General features: G+C 44.9%; 1 long non-coding RNA gene across 1 annotated transcript in view; it reads right to left on the bottom strand.

Annotated features, from left to right (window-relative positions):
- The window catches only part of LOC140620215 (uncharacterized), an 85,850-nt gene that overhangs the window by 48,775 nt on the left and 20,694 nt on the right, over window positions 1-16,381 (bottom strand). Inside the window, exons 6-9 of the long non-coding RNA XR_012019984.1 lie at window positions 11,322-11,641; window positions 10,529-10,712; window positions 7,819-8,020; window positions 1,457-1,555 (exon numbers count right to left, since the gene is read on the bottom strand). This is a non-coding gene — a long non-coding RNA (uncharacterized lncRNA). The remainder of the gene's footprint in view (window positions 1-1,456; window positions 1,556-7,818; window positions 8,021-10,528; window positions 10,713-11,321; window positions 11,642-16,381) is intronic.

Genomic DNA, 16,381 nt, shown 5'->3' with positions numbered 1-16,381 from the left:
TACTTGCATGCTCTCTCTCTCTGTCAAATAAATAAATAAAATTTAAAACATAAAACCCAAAAAATTCCCATTTTGTTCCCTCCCTAGCTGTCTTGGTCATACTGATCTGACTAGACCTTGTCCATATCACCTCATAATTTATGATAATCAGAAAAAGGACCTGCAGAAGTGCCCCCCCATTCCTAACAGGCTGGGGGCAACAGTTTGCTGGGCTGAAATTAACATCACTTCAGTAGAAAATCACAGTGAAATGCAAAAGGGAAGAAAGGATTTTAAAAATATGCCTTCCCTATAGAAATTCAGACAGTAATGTATCGACAGATGGAGAGCCACGGGCACCAGTTAGAGGGAGATTACTCAGAACCACTGCTGTGCAAGGGGCTGGCATGTAAACCGCAGCTTCACACATTGGGGATTTGAACAATGAACAATTTTTACAGGCTATTGTCCGTTGGTTTCTCTAATTAGAAGCTAATTAAATGTCTATTTTATTGCGCATCTAGTTTTTCAAATTTCTCAAAATTCCCCCAAATCCACATAGCTACTTATACTGAATAATCTAAGCATCAACTCAGATGTATACATATATATTTTTATGCTTTATATATTCCACTATTTAGGATGGAAAGATAATTTTGAAAGAGAGCCTATAAGCCAAAGTGTAGAACCGAAAATGTACAGAGTTTATGAATATATGAATATATCAAGTGGTTCCAAGTATAATATCAGTCTTTCCACGTGCCATAATCACATTCCTAGTGATGAGAAGGCATGTTATTTTTTGATCAGAAATAAGGAGTATAAAATAAAACCAATAATAATAAATAAGAGGGCGGAAGGAAATTTTTGGGTGAAAGCAAGGTTAATGGCAGAGAGTGTGGTGATGATTTCACGGGTATACACTTGTGTCCAGCCTCATCGAGTTATATACATTCATTCCGTACACTTTTTGTATGTCAAAAAACTAAAAATAAAAGTAAAATTTTTAAAGATTAAACTTTTAACTCACCTCCCAAATGTAAAGAGATGTAGGGAAACGTAGGGGTGTGTGTGTGTGTGTGTGTGTGTGTGTGTGTGTGTGCGTGCAAGTGTGCACATGTCTAAAATGCCAAGGTAGGGGCACCTGGGTGGCTCAGCGGTTTACCACCACCTTCAGCCCAGGGTGTGATCCTGGAGACCCGGGATCGAGTCCCACATGGGGCTCCCTGCGTGGAGCCTGCTTCTCCCTTTGCCTGTGTCTCTGCTTCTCTCTCTCTCTGTGTTTCTCATGAATAAACAAATAAAATCTTTAAAATAAATAAATAAATAAATAAATAAATAAATAAATCTCCAAGGTAAATGAATCAGTCTAACAGGATTTCTGATTAGCAACCAAAGGGAACGGATCTTCTGTTGTCCTACTGCTGTACGAGAGGGAATTAACCTCCGTCCCAGGTCCCCTCACCTCACTTCTTACCGTTCCTCAGGTGTACCTTCCATCCGTGCCTCACTGAACTACAGGGCTTGCGTTTCTCCAACTTGACATGCCTCCAAGACCTTCCTCAAATTGCTCCCTCTGTTCAAAATGCAAAAGAGTGCTTGCATTACTCTGAATTTGGCGTGCCTCCAAGCCTTCCTCAGACTGTCCTTTTCCCAGTCTTGTTCACCTGGCCTATTTACCACGGATTTTTGAACCACTCCTGGCCAAGTACTGCCAGTTCTCCACGAAATGCTGGCTTCATAAATGAAATGTCTCAGGGGAAACATACCGTCATTGTCATCATCAATACATTTCTATAGATCAAGACCTTGAGATAACAAGGTGCCACGTTACCACGAGATCTACATTAAAAGACCCAGGATAACAGAATGACAGGAAAAAATAAAAGCTACGGTCACTTGGAAACATTCTCAGTGTCAGGGCAGTTAGAGGACCATATGAGAGAGAAATAAAGTGCCCTTTCTTAGGGGTTACATTTGGGGGGCATTCTAGACTGCCTACTGCATCCGATGCAAAACCCAGTGATAAAAAGATTGTTTAAGAACAGGAGGCAACTCTGGGTCCCGGGGTTGAGGATTTGTAGGGCCAGAGAGGGGGAAAATTGTGCAAAAGCACAATCTACCCAGCTTTGCACAGCACAGATCTTATCAGGGGAGCCCAGTGTTCTTTCAGGCTTTAACTCGGTTTTGCCTTGATAATGTTTATGGATCTATTTCCTCAAGGATGACAGCAGGACACAAACAGATAATCCTGAATGATCCAGAGAAGGCTGAGGCTGACAGAGTGAAGCGTTGGCACCATCAGCCCATGTCATAATTTTTAAAAAGCACTTTAGAGGTCTGCTCTGGTTATTTTACATTTTCTAATGAGTTAGTTCTCCAAAATGCTTGTAGCCATTTTCAGATTCAATAAAAACACATTAAATCACGTCTCACTTTGTGGAAGGAAAGCAGCCCGCAGGGTAACAAACGGGAGGCGGGGCAGACAGAGGCAGTGGTCGGCTGGGGCTGTACGGGTCACCCTGTTGTGCACAAGGACAGCCGTGCGCCCAGGACCTGTCTATCAACTGTGCATTTCCTACTTGTTATCTGTGAGCCCGAGAGTCAGCTTTTTAAGTACTGGCAGCTGGGCCTGTCAAGCCGAGCACTTCTCTCCTGACTCAGCCCAACTGTAGGGTGCGGAGTCCTCTCTGGGTCGGAAACCACCATATACATTTGTCAAGGCTTAATGTGAATTGAAGGGGTTTCAGGCGCTCTGTCTGGGGAGGCCACCTGCCCTCAGAGGACAGGAGCCGCAGGAGGTGAGGAAACACATGTCCCTTCCGGCTTCCGAGGGCTGTCTGACAGGGGCCCTGACAATGTGAAGACCCTGCCTCGGCCATTCAGAGGAGATGGCGACATCCTTCCGACCCCACACACAAGGGCCGCTTGCTCCGGGGAGGGAACCCAAGATTCTCGGTCTCCAGACGCCTTGGCAGCAACCATACCGTGGAACGCGCTCCAGGGCTCCTCTTCCCAGCTTCTTGGAAATGACACTTGACCGTGCAAGCACAAGGAAGCCCACATATCCTCTTCCATGATGAGGTTTGTGTCAGAGGAAAGTTATACACATTTCTTGGGGGTGTACGAGGTCAGTCCAAGCCTCCCTGGCTGACCGACTGTGGCGGAGGGTAAGGCCAACGAAGGCCCTTTGATGTCTTCTCCCCTCAGAAGGGCGCTCTGGATGAGCAAGGGCTGTCAGCTGCTGGGCATCCGTGTAAACACCCACACGTGTGTGTACCTGTGCGCCCTGCTAGAGACGCTTCGGTATTGCAAACAACTCTTAGGACAAACCAGAGGTGATCACTGATACAACAGGCCAAGGTTGACGTTGTATCTTGCCGGTTCATCTTGACTCTTCCCGCACAGCCTTGGGTGGTGGTGAGAGGCAGTTTTCTTTTCATTTTTTTTTCAAAGATTGTATTTATTTGACAGAGGGAGAGGGAGAAGGAGGCTCCCCACTGAGCAGAGAGCCAGACACAGGGCTCGATCCCAGGTCCCCGAGATCACAACGCCTAACCGACTGAGCCACCTGGGTACCCCTCCTCCCCCAGACAGTTTTAGATTCAGAAAGGCAGAGAATGAAATCATTGCCAGCTCCGTGGCTCCCTCGTGTGTTCACACCTGAGTCGAGCTGAACTTGAACTAAAACTGCCTCTAGGAGCCTGTGGAACGGGAATAGTAATATTGTCCTACAAGATCATTGGGAGTTTTAAGTGATGTGACCACTCTTACCCCATTTGCTGGTTTTATTTTCTTGACAACATTTATTACTGCCTGAAAGACAATAGCCCTTGTTTATATTCTGTCCATTGCTCCTCCTGCCCTGGTGTAAGTTCAATGCTATTTTCCCAATGTCTAGGGACAGTGCTCGGCACCTAGTAACTGCTTAGTAAATATTTACTGTATGAACAAAGGTGAAATTAACGCTTTTGTAAAGCACATGGTAGAGACTCAATCATTGGTATTTTTCCTTCTCAAGAGTTTAGGTTTACCTCTATGCTCACTGTAGCAGCCTGTGGCTCAGAAATGACCTGGACTCAACACTGTACGACTCAAGCCATGGAATTCAGCAGAATCCTCATCGTTTGGGCCAAACAGGTCTGTCCCAGATTCTTTAACCTCTTACAAAGAAGGCTTTCCAGTGTATTACCATCTGCATGGGCTGGAAGAGACCTTAGCTTTAGGTTCAAGATCGTTTGTTGGGAGATTGGCTTTCTTGACTTAGGTCCATTTCTGCAGCTGTTTTGTCTTCTCTCCCAATGTCTGGGGTGGCCTGGATGAAATTCTCCAGCTGTGGTGATGGTCATTCAATAGGTGGCACTCTCTCCCAGAATACCATCCTTCGTCACAGCCCAGATGATCTTACTGATAAATCATTAGGCTCCGGTTAGGGGAATGGCACAGTTACAAGTACAAAATAGTCAGGATGACTATTTTGCAACTTTTCTTTCCCTCCCGTACACCATATCCCACTCCCTCCTCTTGTTTTCTCACCTCCTTTAGAACTTAATCCATGTGCTAAGACCTTGAACTTAAGGAAGATCGGTTGACCCTTTTCCTAAGAGGAGGAGGGGACAGAGGGAGACATTCGTGCTAAGTCTTGGGCTTGAAATCCAGTGTTGATTCTTTTTGTCATTCATTCACTGACTCACTCGTTCATTTATTCACCCAACATTTACTGTAGGCCAACACATACTTTAGTGGTGAGAAGAGACAGACCCCAAGGGCAATGACCGGAGTTTGAAGTTTAGATCTGCTACTTATGGACTTTGGGAAAATTTCTTAAGCTCTCAATGCCTCAGTCTCCTGATTTGTTAAGTGGGCGTGATAACAGTACTTATCTCACAGGTTTCTTTCAAGGATTTCAATAATTAACTTTAATTATTATTTATAAGATACTAAGAACAGTGCTTGGTACACAGTAACATTAAATCAGGGTTTGTTAAATGAATACTAGCTAATATGTCGTTAATGACGACGTGCTTGACTTTCAGAGGGACATAGTAGTGCTTTTAAAGCATTGAATATATTGCACATATTCCCCACTTAAACATCTCTGAAATCAGGACGGGATGTCGTAATGTGGCAACTTCTTTTCCTTAGTGATATATAAAATATTCTTTTTTAAATTGATAGCATATTGGGTTTGATGAAATATGACAATTATAAATAGCATTTGTCCTTTTTTGCTAGTCCCTCTCAGTTTACCACATGTGCTCATATTTTCCCAATTAAGAAAGAAAGAGGGAGGGAGGGAAGGGAAAGAGGGAGAGGGAGAGAGAGAGAGAAAAGGGAGGGAGAGAGAAAGAGAAGAGTGGGAGGGAGGGAGGAGGGGAAGGGAGGGGAACCTAGGGAGGGAGGGGAGGAGGGGGAAGAGAGGGAGGGCCAATGGGTCCTGGTATACCCCAAACCATAGCAGCCTTCATCAGAGTCTAAAATCCCCACTTGCAGATATTGGAGAAGAGTCTAGTCTTCCTTGCTTCACCTCCCTGAACTTCTTTTCAGCCTTAGTGTGTGCGGTTGGGGATGGGGAGGGTCCCTTGGTCAATAAAAACTTTCTGAGCAACAAGCAACACTTTAGGCTCTGAGACTTCACCTTGAATTTACCTTGTAGTACAATTGGGAGGGTGTAAACTCCAAAAATTCTTTGAGAAAGAGGCTATAATAGAGACTGTATATAATAGACTCGTGTTTCTTAGAGAAAGAGAGAAAGTTTATATTTATTTTTCTATTTTTAAATTGTTATATTTTTATAGTTAGGATCCTGTCCAAGCCTGAGGTCTGGATGGAAGCCCCTTTGGGGCCACGAAAGGGCACAAGGCCACAGATGAAGCCTCAGTTCACTGCTCCTGGGTGGAAGGGCCTTGGGACCTGAGACAAACCCTGAACCACACTGTGGTGCCCTCCTCACCCCCTGCTCCACCTGGGGTGTCTGCTGAGTCACACCCCTCCCTGCATGGGAGCTAGGTGGGGAAGGCTGCTCTTTAAAATAACTGTTACAGGGGTGCCTGGGTGGCTCAGCGGTTGAGTGTCTGCCTTTGGTTCAGGGCGTGATCCTAGGGTCCTGGGATCAAGTCCCAGATTGGGCTCCCCACAAGGAGCCTGCATCTCCCTCTGCCTGGGTCACTGCCTTTCTCTCTGTGTCTCTCGTGAATAAATAAATAAAATCTTAATAAATAAATAAATAAATAAATAAATAAATAAATAAATAATAAAAAATAACTTATGCTGGCAAAGCCTGCCAGTTCCAACTGCCGCAGAAGGGGGTTTGTGTCTTGCAGAGCTGGCTCTAAGCAGAATTAAAGGGAACAGTCATGGCCAGAAAATCTATTCTCCTCATAGTCTTCAGATCTTGAGAAGAGGGTAGTGGCAGAGCAGGGAACGATATGTACTCACTGCACCAGACATTTGGGGTGACCCTCTCATTTTGCAGGTTGGGGTAAGTGGGTACCATGGGCCTTGCTGGCCCACCTGCACCAAAAGGAGTGGATTCTTCACTCTCCCTTCATTTTCTTCCTTGATATTTGCGTCCCGCTGTTTATGTCTGGCAGCAACCAGGCAGAGAACCGGGGATAATTGTTCTAACTCCATGTGGGTCTCACTCTCCTCTCCAAGAAGACGTAGGGAGTGGCACTGCCCAGCTCAGAAGGCCGTGCCCAGGGTGGAATGAGCTAATGAACTGCTTTATAAATCGCAGGACTCTAAACAAAGGTTAATTGTTTTTACTCTACTTATCTATACTTTCAGGGTACAGTTTGAAGGCATCTGCTTCAAAACTCGGTGCAGGCATTATGTGAAAGCACACACGGGCTGGCCCACACTCAAGGTTGATACGTGAAGCCTGGGACTCCTCGTGGGGCCACAGCGTTACACGAATAGCTTGGGGATGCTGGTTATCCGTCATCATCTCCAGGGATGAAACGTTGGTCACCAGTGGGGAGGAGCCCCCCTTTCAAATGTTTTTCCTTTCTCACCCCACCTCACCCCACAGTGCTCCCTCTTCGTCAGCCTCCCTGACTCACCCCCACCCTACCTTTACTGACTCCCTGCTCTCTGATCCCAAACCCTCAACTTTCAAGATAACATACCATAAAAGCACGTAGAGATGAAAATGGGTGATAGCGCTGAGTTGCAAAATGAGAGCACTCAGATTTAACCTCGGAGAGAATATCTAACGCGACACTTCTGCTTTACAGGGAGGCACCCTCTACTGGGGTGGGGGTGGGGGTGCGGGGTGGGGTGTCCCCACTTCTCCCCACTCCTCATGGACCTGAAATCTTATCCACCCCAGAAGGGGGGTGCCAGGCCTCTGTGGAAATGAACCCTTCAGGGCTCTTGCCTCAGCCCTTCCATCCCCCTTAAAGACATCATGAATTGCTTTCAAGTTTAAACAATAAAATAATGCCGTTTAAAACAGGCCAGGATTCTTCTCCCACCCAATGCCCCCAGCAAAGAAAAATGGCTCAAATGTTTCCAAGTCTTTGCTCGCCCACGACTCATCTTTGGAGCCTTTCTCCCCTGTTTCGGGTGCTGTGAGGCCTGACAGACAACTATCATGGCACCCAAGCCTGCTTCCACACTCACCAACCATCTCCCAGTCTGGGCTGGAGCCTCTCTGAAGACTGGCCATGGTTCCTCGACGTCTGAGGCACACGCACATACTTATGCTCAATACTGTTGAATGAGTGAATGAGGGGGGTGGAGCAGTGACAATAAGCAACCTAGGGTTTAACGTGGAGATGTTGACTATGGAGAGCCCCTTAGAAGCGAAAATATCTGACAGAAATATTTCCTTACCCTGATTTGGAAGAAAAAAATCGCCAATTTCCAGAAGCACAAGCATCTTCCTCCCCTAGACCCAGGGGATTGAGTCACTAGACATCTCAGAGTCGCCCACCAGGAACCGGGACGAATCCTCCATGAGCAAGTCGCCTTCTTCAAGAACACCTAGTCCCTTGCTCTTGGTCACCCTTAGACCTTCTTCCTTTCCTTTTCTCCCCTGTTGGAGTATGGACATGGCATCTCTTTTATTTTCTTAGGGACCGGCCAACAGAAAACCATACTTTCCACCTTTCCAGAAAGATTGGGAGAAACCATCTTTTCCTCACGTCCTGCCTAGAGACCTGGGGTCCCAAGATTGCCTATGTGTTTGGGACAGAAACTCAGGGACAATCGGGAAGCACAGGAGAGAATGGCTGAGTACCCGGGTCTGGGGTGCTCAGGGGCCTTTGGGCCCGAGGGTTGTGCTGCCACCCACACACCCCGCTGCTCCATCACCGACCTATGCTCCCCGAGCTTTGCAAACCACTTTACCTCAGAGCGCCCAAAGGACCCCGTAAAGGAGGCTATAGCCAAACACCCAAGGAATCCCAGCCCCAGCACAGCTTGGTTCTGGTGGGGTCAGGCCGAGCACGCAGTCACCTCCAGGGTGGCATTAGGTGGCACGGGAAGGCCCCAGCTCCAAAATACATTCCACACGAACGCCTGAGCTGTTGGTGACTGATTCACCCCTCTATTCCCTGAACAAGTATTTACCTAATGCTCCCCAGACTAAGCCCTCCCCCGTTCAGACAGCAATGGTGTCTGTCCTCGAGTGAATCGAGTTAGAGCAGCGAATTCGGACACGAATGCAGGGTGAGGCTCCCGGCACTGCGGGGAGGGCCTCGCTTTGGAGCGCGGGTTGTTGACTTTCACGTCCTGTCTTCCGAGCCGGCTGGTGACCGGGGCCAAGCTCCTCAACCTGTTAGAACCTGTTTCCTTATACGTCTACCGGCGATGACGATAGCGACCGCTTAGCCCTGGTGGCCAGGGCTCTGCGACACACGTGTGCAGCCCCGGGACAAGTACTGAGAGCGTCTAGTAGGACGTGAGGATGGGAGTGCAAAGGAAGTGGCAACGACAAGCGCCTGGAGGCTCTGAGGAAGGTTTCGGAGGGGACGTGGCATCTGATATGGGTCTTGGAGGACGGGCAGGCGTTGGCCAGGCAGAAGGCAGCCGGGGGGTGGCAGGGAGGGGGCACGGCGTATGCAAACTACTGAAGCAGGACACAGCAGAGTGTCTCCTCAGACCTTGAGAGGTTCCGGCCTTCAAAGACAGGGAAGGTCGGAGGGCTGAGGGGATGCACCCACTCGCCGTTCTGTTTTCCCTACAAGGCCTCACGTCCACCTTCTTTGCTCTGATGACGCGGTGACCTTCCTACGTCAAAGTGCAACAGCCCCTCCCCGCCGCCCTGCTGGGCCCCTTTCCTGCTCTGTTTATCTCCGAGGTGTTTATTGTCACAGATGACATACGTTTGCTTATTTTATGTATGCACCTTCTCAAGGCGCTCATCCCCCTTCCCTCATCAACACGGACGCAGAATGGAAGCTCCCTGAGGAGAAGGGTCCCTGTGTTCTCCTCATGGCCGCATCCCACATGCTTGCCTGGGTGCCTGGCACAGAACTAAACTGACAGGAAGTCGCTGGCTTCATTCGATCCCTCTTTGTTTGCTTCCCTCAAAGCACCAGGGGGGCCGGCTTGCCCTTGGGCTCCCATGTTGAACAACACAGGGTCTCTCCACTCCTGGAGCCCAGTTGGCCCTTCTGGAGAGGTCTCCCGGGGCCTCCTGTGATGGCTGTTGAGAGACCCCACTGAGGAATCTTGGCTGTTCCCTTTGACTTTTCCTGCCCACTCTCTAAAGGGTTTCAAAATGTAAACACTTCTGGGGCTGAGTCCACTTTTAGCAAATCTTCCTTTTGTGCGACTAAGAATGTGTGTCTCGTGCAGGTAGAGGTGACTTTGGGAATCCAAGGAGGCTGCCAGGTGCCTGGGGGGAGGAGATGTTGAAAGGACAGGGTGGGGGTTCAGGAATGGAGGCGCCCAGAGACACATAGCTTCTTTCACAACTTGGCCTGGGGCGGTTCCTGTGATTGGGTGTCTCCACCAAGAATGTCCCCAGAATTCCAAAGTCGTTTTTAGATGTTTTCTTATCCTGTGTTCGATAGCCTTCAATAAAGTAAGTTTAAGATTGGGAAAACAAAAGGAGTTTGTGTAGCTAGCTCTTTTAGGCCTGGTGGTGAGGGGAACGAGGGCCAAAGGTTTTTTTTTTTTTTTTAATTTTTTGTTTGTGAAATATCACAAAACATAAAAAAGAATAGCTACAAAGGAATAGCCTACTAGACACTCATTTACCAGTTAAAAGCCCACTTACCCAGGTTTTTTTCTTAAGCTAACGCTGGACTTTACTTGCCTTTTCTTTACTTGGAAAACAATAAGTAATTACACAACTAAACAACAAATAATGCCAAGAAAAAAAATGAAAAGATTTAACCACAGGTATTTACATACTTCTAACAGATAAAAGAATAACTATTCCAGAATATATAAATAGCTCTATAAATCAATAAGAAAAAGAGAACCCCCTTCTGGTTGTTTTGTGGCAACTCCCAATCTGGGGGAGTCTTCCCAAGTTTTCCTTCCCTCTTCTCCCCTCACTACTGTCTGCACCACTCACACCGGAAGTTCACACCTCAGGGCAGAAGGAGCTTGAAGAGAGACGACTCCAATTCCTTTCTCCTCATCCTGAGTCCCATCCCCCACAAAGCAGGGCCCAAACAAGATGAGGCAAATTGCTGTGGAAATCTTAAGTGCCATTTCTTTATACTTCCACCTCCTGACAGGGAAAAAGAATGCTGGCTTGTCCCTTGTGTCTCCTTGTGAAAGAGAAGGGGCATGGTTAGCGCAAGAATCGTTTTTAACTTCTCAAGACATCAGTATTTCCGTTGAACCAGTGGAAAAAACCAAGCCCAGAAGGATCAAATAGCATTTAAATGTCCCACAGGTAACAAATACAGAAATAGCATTTGAACCCAGGACCGTGTGATTCCAAAGCTCGAGCTTTCCCCCCTAAACCATGCTTCTAAGAAGGCCATGATTTCATCTGGACTTCAAGAAGGGAGTGTGTCTGACAACTCAACACCATGTGAACCAGCAGGACGCTGTGACAAGGCCCGTGCCAGGCAGTGGAAGTGGGGACACGGGTGGACCTAGGAGGGGAGCCCCATTTTTCTTCCTGTGAGCATGCCATGTGCAACGAAGGAAGGAGAGCTGGTAAAGGTCAATGGGATGACTGGACACCGGGAGGTTACTAGCCCTGACTTGGAGTGCAGGAAAATCTGTTCTTGCCTGGTGTTGTCCACAGAGCCCTCCTACATAGTGGGCATGCAAGCTGGTGTTTGAGAGCCAGCTTGGCAGTTCTGCAGACTAGAATTCATCCCTGCTCTGCATCTTGGCAGTTGTGTGAGTTTAGGCAGTTCACTTACCCCAAGTCTCGGTTTCCTCTGATTTGCAAAGTAGGACAAAAACATTGGTCCACAGGAGGCCCTTGAGACATTAAAAGAGGTATAAAGTGCCCAGGGCAGGGCGTGGCATGTAGTAAGCTTTCAATAAAGAGAGGTTATATTCATTTTATCAATTCAGACCGTAATTTGGCAGAGAGGGATTATGAGATGCAGAAATTCATTCATTTATTCAGCAGCTAGTCGTTGAACACCAGCTGTGCCATAGACACCCGGGTTGGATCTTTGCTGTGTACATCAGTGAATGGCGCAGACTGAGATCCTTGCTCTCTTGGAGATGTATTCTGGAACAGAGAGGCAGACAAGCAAAATCATAAGTAAATGATAAGTTTATTTTAGTGATAAACTGAAACGTGATATGTGTCCGGAAAAAAATATATAAATAGAGGTTCAGGTGACTATGCAAGTCACATATTTAACGTGGACACTCGTATCAGCTGAACCATCACCAATGAATGCTAACACTGGTAGTGGATTTGGTTGGAAGCTAATGCCCATCTTGGAACCCGACCTCTTCTTTGGTAATAGCACATTGTGCTTTCTCTAATCATCCCAGTGTCCCGGATAAAGCCATCTCCTCACTCACTGATAATTACGGGAGACCTTGAAAATTCTAGATGCTGCTTCCAGATAAATGGGTTTTTAAAAAGATTTATTTATTTGTTTGACAAAGAGAAAGAGAGCATGAGCAGTGGCAGAGGGAGAGGGAGAAGCAAGCTCCCCACTGAACAGGGAGCCCCGATGTGAGACTCAATCCCAGGACCTGGGACTGTGACCTGAGTCAAAGGCAGATGCTTAAACGACTGAGCCACCAGCGCCCCTAAATGGTTTTTTTTTTTTTTTTAAGATTTTATTTATTTATTCATGACAGACACAGACAGAGAGAGGCAGAGACACAGGCAGAGGGAGAAGCAGGCTCCATGCAGGGAGCCCGATGTGGGACTCGATCCTAGGCCTCCAGGATCACGCCCTGGGCCAAAGGCAGATGCTCACCCGCTGAGCCACCCAGCCGTCCCTAAATGGTTTATTTTTGATGGTTGTTTTGTTTGCAACAAGAGTAGCATCCAACGGTTAGGTTGCTGACTGCATTATTAAAAACTAAAAACAAAATCCAAAGCTAGAGGTGTCAGCGATGGTATTGTTGTATTGGTGGTTGAGGAGAAAAGCATCTCATAAGTTGAAAGATCTTCCGAAAAAAAGAATCAATCTTAGAAACTCCAGGTTGGAAGGGACCTATAAGGCTCTGCTCAAGTTCCAAAGAATGAAGTGATTCAGACATGACCAGTTTGACTTGAACTGTACTGGGCTAGAGCTCCATCTCCTAGGAATTATATAGGTTGATAGAAGTTGATATTCAGAAAAAAAGGAAGATGTGTTTATCAATAGATTTTCTTGTGAACACTTGCTAGGGGAGGAAGGAGACTTGCCTTCACAAAGATGCTACTAAGAAGGCTCCTGGTGGGACATCGTTTTCTTTTTTTCTGTTAAATACCTCAAGGCAGGAAGAGCTGGGAGAGATGCTACCAGAAGCAGAGCAGGGAGGCCAGGCCCACAAGACTGGCGTCTGTCTCACTCTTCCTATTGGGGTTGACTATGAAAACTTTCAAACACACGGAGAAGTCGAGAGAGTACTGTTAGGGAATATCCCCCCCAACCCAAACTTAACATATTTCAATGACATTCCTTATTTGTTTCAGATATCTAATACGGATAGGTGGTAAGTAGACTTAGATGTAACTAATATCCCCTTTGTACTATTCTCCAGGCTTCTTCTCTCTCCCCAGAAGTAGCCATCGTACTGAAGTTAGTACATATACTTCCTGCTGTAGGTTTATACTTTTGTTAGTATACATGCCTACAATCGAAATGCAGCGTTGTCTGTATGCTTTTAAAATTTGCATAAATGTTATCATACGTGGGACCCCTGGGTGGACTCAGTGGTTGTGCGTCTGCCTTCGGCTCAGGTCATGACCCAGGGTCCTGGGATCAAGTCCCACATCAAGGCTCCCCATGGGGAGCCTGCTTCACCCTCTGCCTGGGTCTCTGCTTCTCTATGTCATTCATGAATAAATAAAATCTTTTAAAAAATGGTATTATATGTCATATATTTTATCCTAGCTTTCAGGATCTCTTTGAGGTCTGCTGATGTTATTATAGTACTAGTTTATTAGTACTTTTTCTAAAACAGTGACCAGTTGGATTTCTGACCCCTGGGACACATTTGGAAGGTTAGCGAGACATATTATTCCAGATTGTGTCTCTCTAATGAATTCTTTACCTTCCTTATTCATCAAACTGTCAACTCCCTAAGATCAAAATGCCAGTATAGGAGGTGAAATCTGCTGAGACAAGGACAAGAGATACTTGAAGAAACTACCTGAATGGCAACTAAGCTATTAAAATGTAAGGTAAAGGAAGAAGGGAACAGTGAGCTTCTTTAGACACTTTTTTTTTTTTTTTAATTTTTATTTATTTATGATAGTCACAGAGAGAGAGAGAGAGAGGCAGAGACACAGGCAGAGGGAGAAGCAGGCTCCATGCACCGGGAGCCTGATGTGGGATTCGATCCTGGGTCTCCAGGATCGCGCCCTGGGCCAAAGGCAGGCGCCAAACCGCTGCGCCACCCAGGGATCCCTTTTAGACACTTTTTGACCTCTGTCTCTTGGGAGTTTTTTTTCTCCTAACCATCCCTACAGAAGCAACTGATATTTCAAATATTTCTACCATAGGTTAAATTCGCCTGTTTTAGACTTTGTGCAAGTAAAATCCTATGGTATGTGCCCTTTTGTGTTATGCTTCTTTCATTCAGCATTTTTCAGATGCATCCAAGGTGTTCACACGGTCATGGTTCATTCCTTTTTTATTGCTGCATAATGTTTTGCTTTATGGAGATTCCAGTTTGTTTCTCCATTGTCCCATTTCTGGACACCTGGGTTGTTCCTAATTTTTGGCTATTAGGAATAATGCTGTATGAACAGTCATGTATATGGTTTTTTGGTGGACATATGTTTTCATTTCTTTTCAGTAGTTACCTAGGAGTAGGATTGCTGGCTCATATGCATATATTTAACTTTATAAAGCACTGCTGTAATATTTTCCACAGTGACTGTATCCTTTTACATTCTACGAGCAATGTTTGAGTTCCAGTAGCTGCACATTCTTGCCAACATTAGCTATTGCCAATCTTTAAATTTTAGCTGTTCCTGTGGGTTTGTATTTCATTGATTTTTTTTTCCCACTAAAAACTTAGGAGTTAAAACTAATTTTAAAAATAGCAGGGTGGGGCACCTGGGTGGCTCAGTGGTTGAGCATCTGCCTTTGGCTCAGGTCATGATCCTGGGGTCCTGGGATTGAGTCCTGCATTGGGCTCTCCTCCCTCTGCCTATGTCTCTGCCTCTCTCTGTGTCTCTCATGAATAAATGAATAGAATCTTTTTTTTTTTAATAAAAAATACTGGTGAAATTTATTGTATGTGAATTATACCTCAGCAAACCTATTAAAGAAAAAACTTCAGATGAAAAAAAAAGAAAAAAAGAAAAGCAGGTTTATAAATAACATATATATTTGAAATATATTTATATATATATTGAGGAAAGGTGTTCAAGAAAATCTAATGAATATCATTCGAATAATATATTTACCTCATTGTATGCAAAGACCCAAATTTAAAGAATGATGCCACTGTATAGCTTTATAGCAGTTCTAAAGTTTTATGGTTCTAATATCCCTTCAAAATATCTCCTCATGATTTTACTTTGCTTTTCTCTGCTGATGAGATGTTGAACATCTTTTCATGTTTGTATTCATGTAACTTCTGTGAAGTTATTGTTCAAATCTTTGACCAATTTTTAAAAATTACGTTCTTTGTCTTATTATTGAGTTGTGTCTTTCATAAATTGGGTCAGATATATGTTTTGCAAAAATATATCCAGTCTTGTGGCTTTTCCTTAAGAGCAATAATTTTTAGGCTTGATGAAGTTCATTTATCATTTTTTTCTTTTAGAATTGGTGCTTTTGTGTCCTGTTTAAGTAGTCTTTGCCTAATCTAATGTCACAACCATTTTCTTCTAAAAGTAGAATTAGTTTTAGCTTTTACATTAAGGCCTATGATCCATTTTGAGTTAATATTTGTAAGGTATAAAGCGAGGGTCAAGGTTAATTTTTTTCCATACAGAATATCGAGTAGTTCCAGTACCTATTATTGAAAAGACTCTTTTCTCTATTGAATTATCTAACTTGGCACCTTTGTTGAAAATTAATTGACCATATAAGTGAGGGTCTATTTTTGGAGAGTGTATTCTGTTCCAAATAAAAGTCATTTTCTTTTTCCTATCCTTGCCAGTATTTTGAAATTACACTATTTAAAGAGCTACTTGTTCATATTTATTCTTGCGTTTCTGATAAATATTTCCTGACTCTGGTTACTGTCTGTAGCAATGGTCAGGCATTTGGTCTTTTCTCCTATCACTTCCCATCTTTCCCGTGCCCTCGATCAACACTTCAGACATGTCCATCAGCTTCTGTGGCTTCGAACTAATTAAAAAGTTGACTTACCGCAGGTTCTTACTCTTGTATTTTTCTAATCCTTAATAGATAATGAAACTACAACAGGTCTGATGCCAGCGACAATAGCTAACACTCTATCATATATGTCATCACTGGTCTAAGCACATTGAAAGTTGTTTAATTGTCCTAATAACCTTATGAAGTAGGAATTATTATCCTTTACAGAAGAGGAATCTGAAGCCCCGAGGGGCTATGTAATTTGTCTAACATCATACACACAGTAAGTAGCTGAGCTGGGATACACACCCTGTCTGTCTCTAGAGCCTGTAAACTGTACCAAAATGCTAACTTACGAAATCACCTGTCAAATGACTTTAGCTGTAGATTGCATACCATCTGTACTATTTTTAGTTAATATTTTTCTGTTAAGTGGAGCTGTAAGGGATCTTAACATTTTTCAGATGAGGAAACTAAAATCCAAAGAAGTCAGCTGGAAGGAGAGCCAGGCCCTAGCTGAG

Source organism: Canis lupus, chromosome 28 (genome assembly GCF_048164855.1).
Source record: "Canis lupus baileyi chromosome 28, mCanLup2.hap1, whole genome shotgun sequence".
NCBI classification, from domain to species: Eukaryota; Metazoa; Chordata; class Mammalia; order Carnivora; family Canidae; genus Canis; species Canis lupus.
Note: the sequence above shows the minus strand (reverse complement) of the source record. Positions and strands in the feature narration are given on the sequence as shown.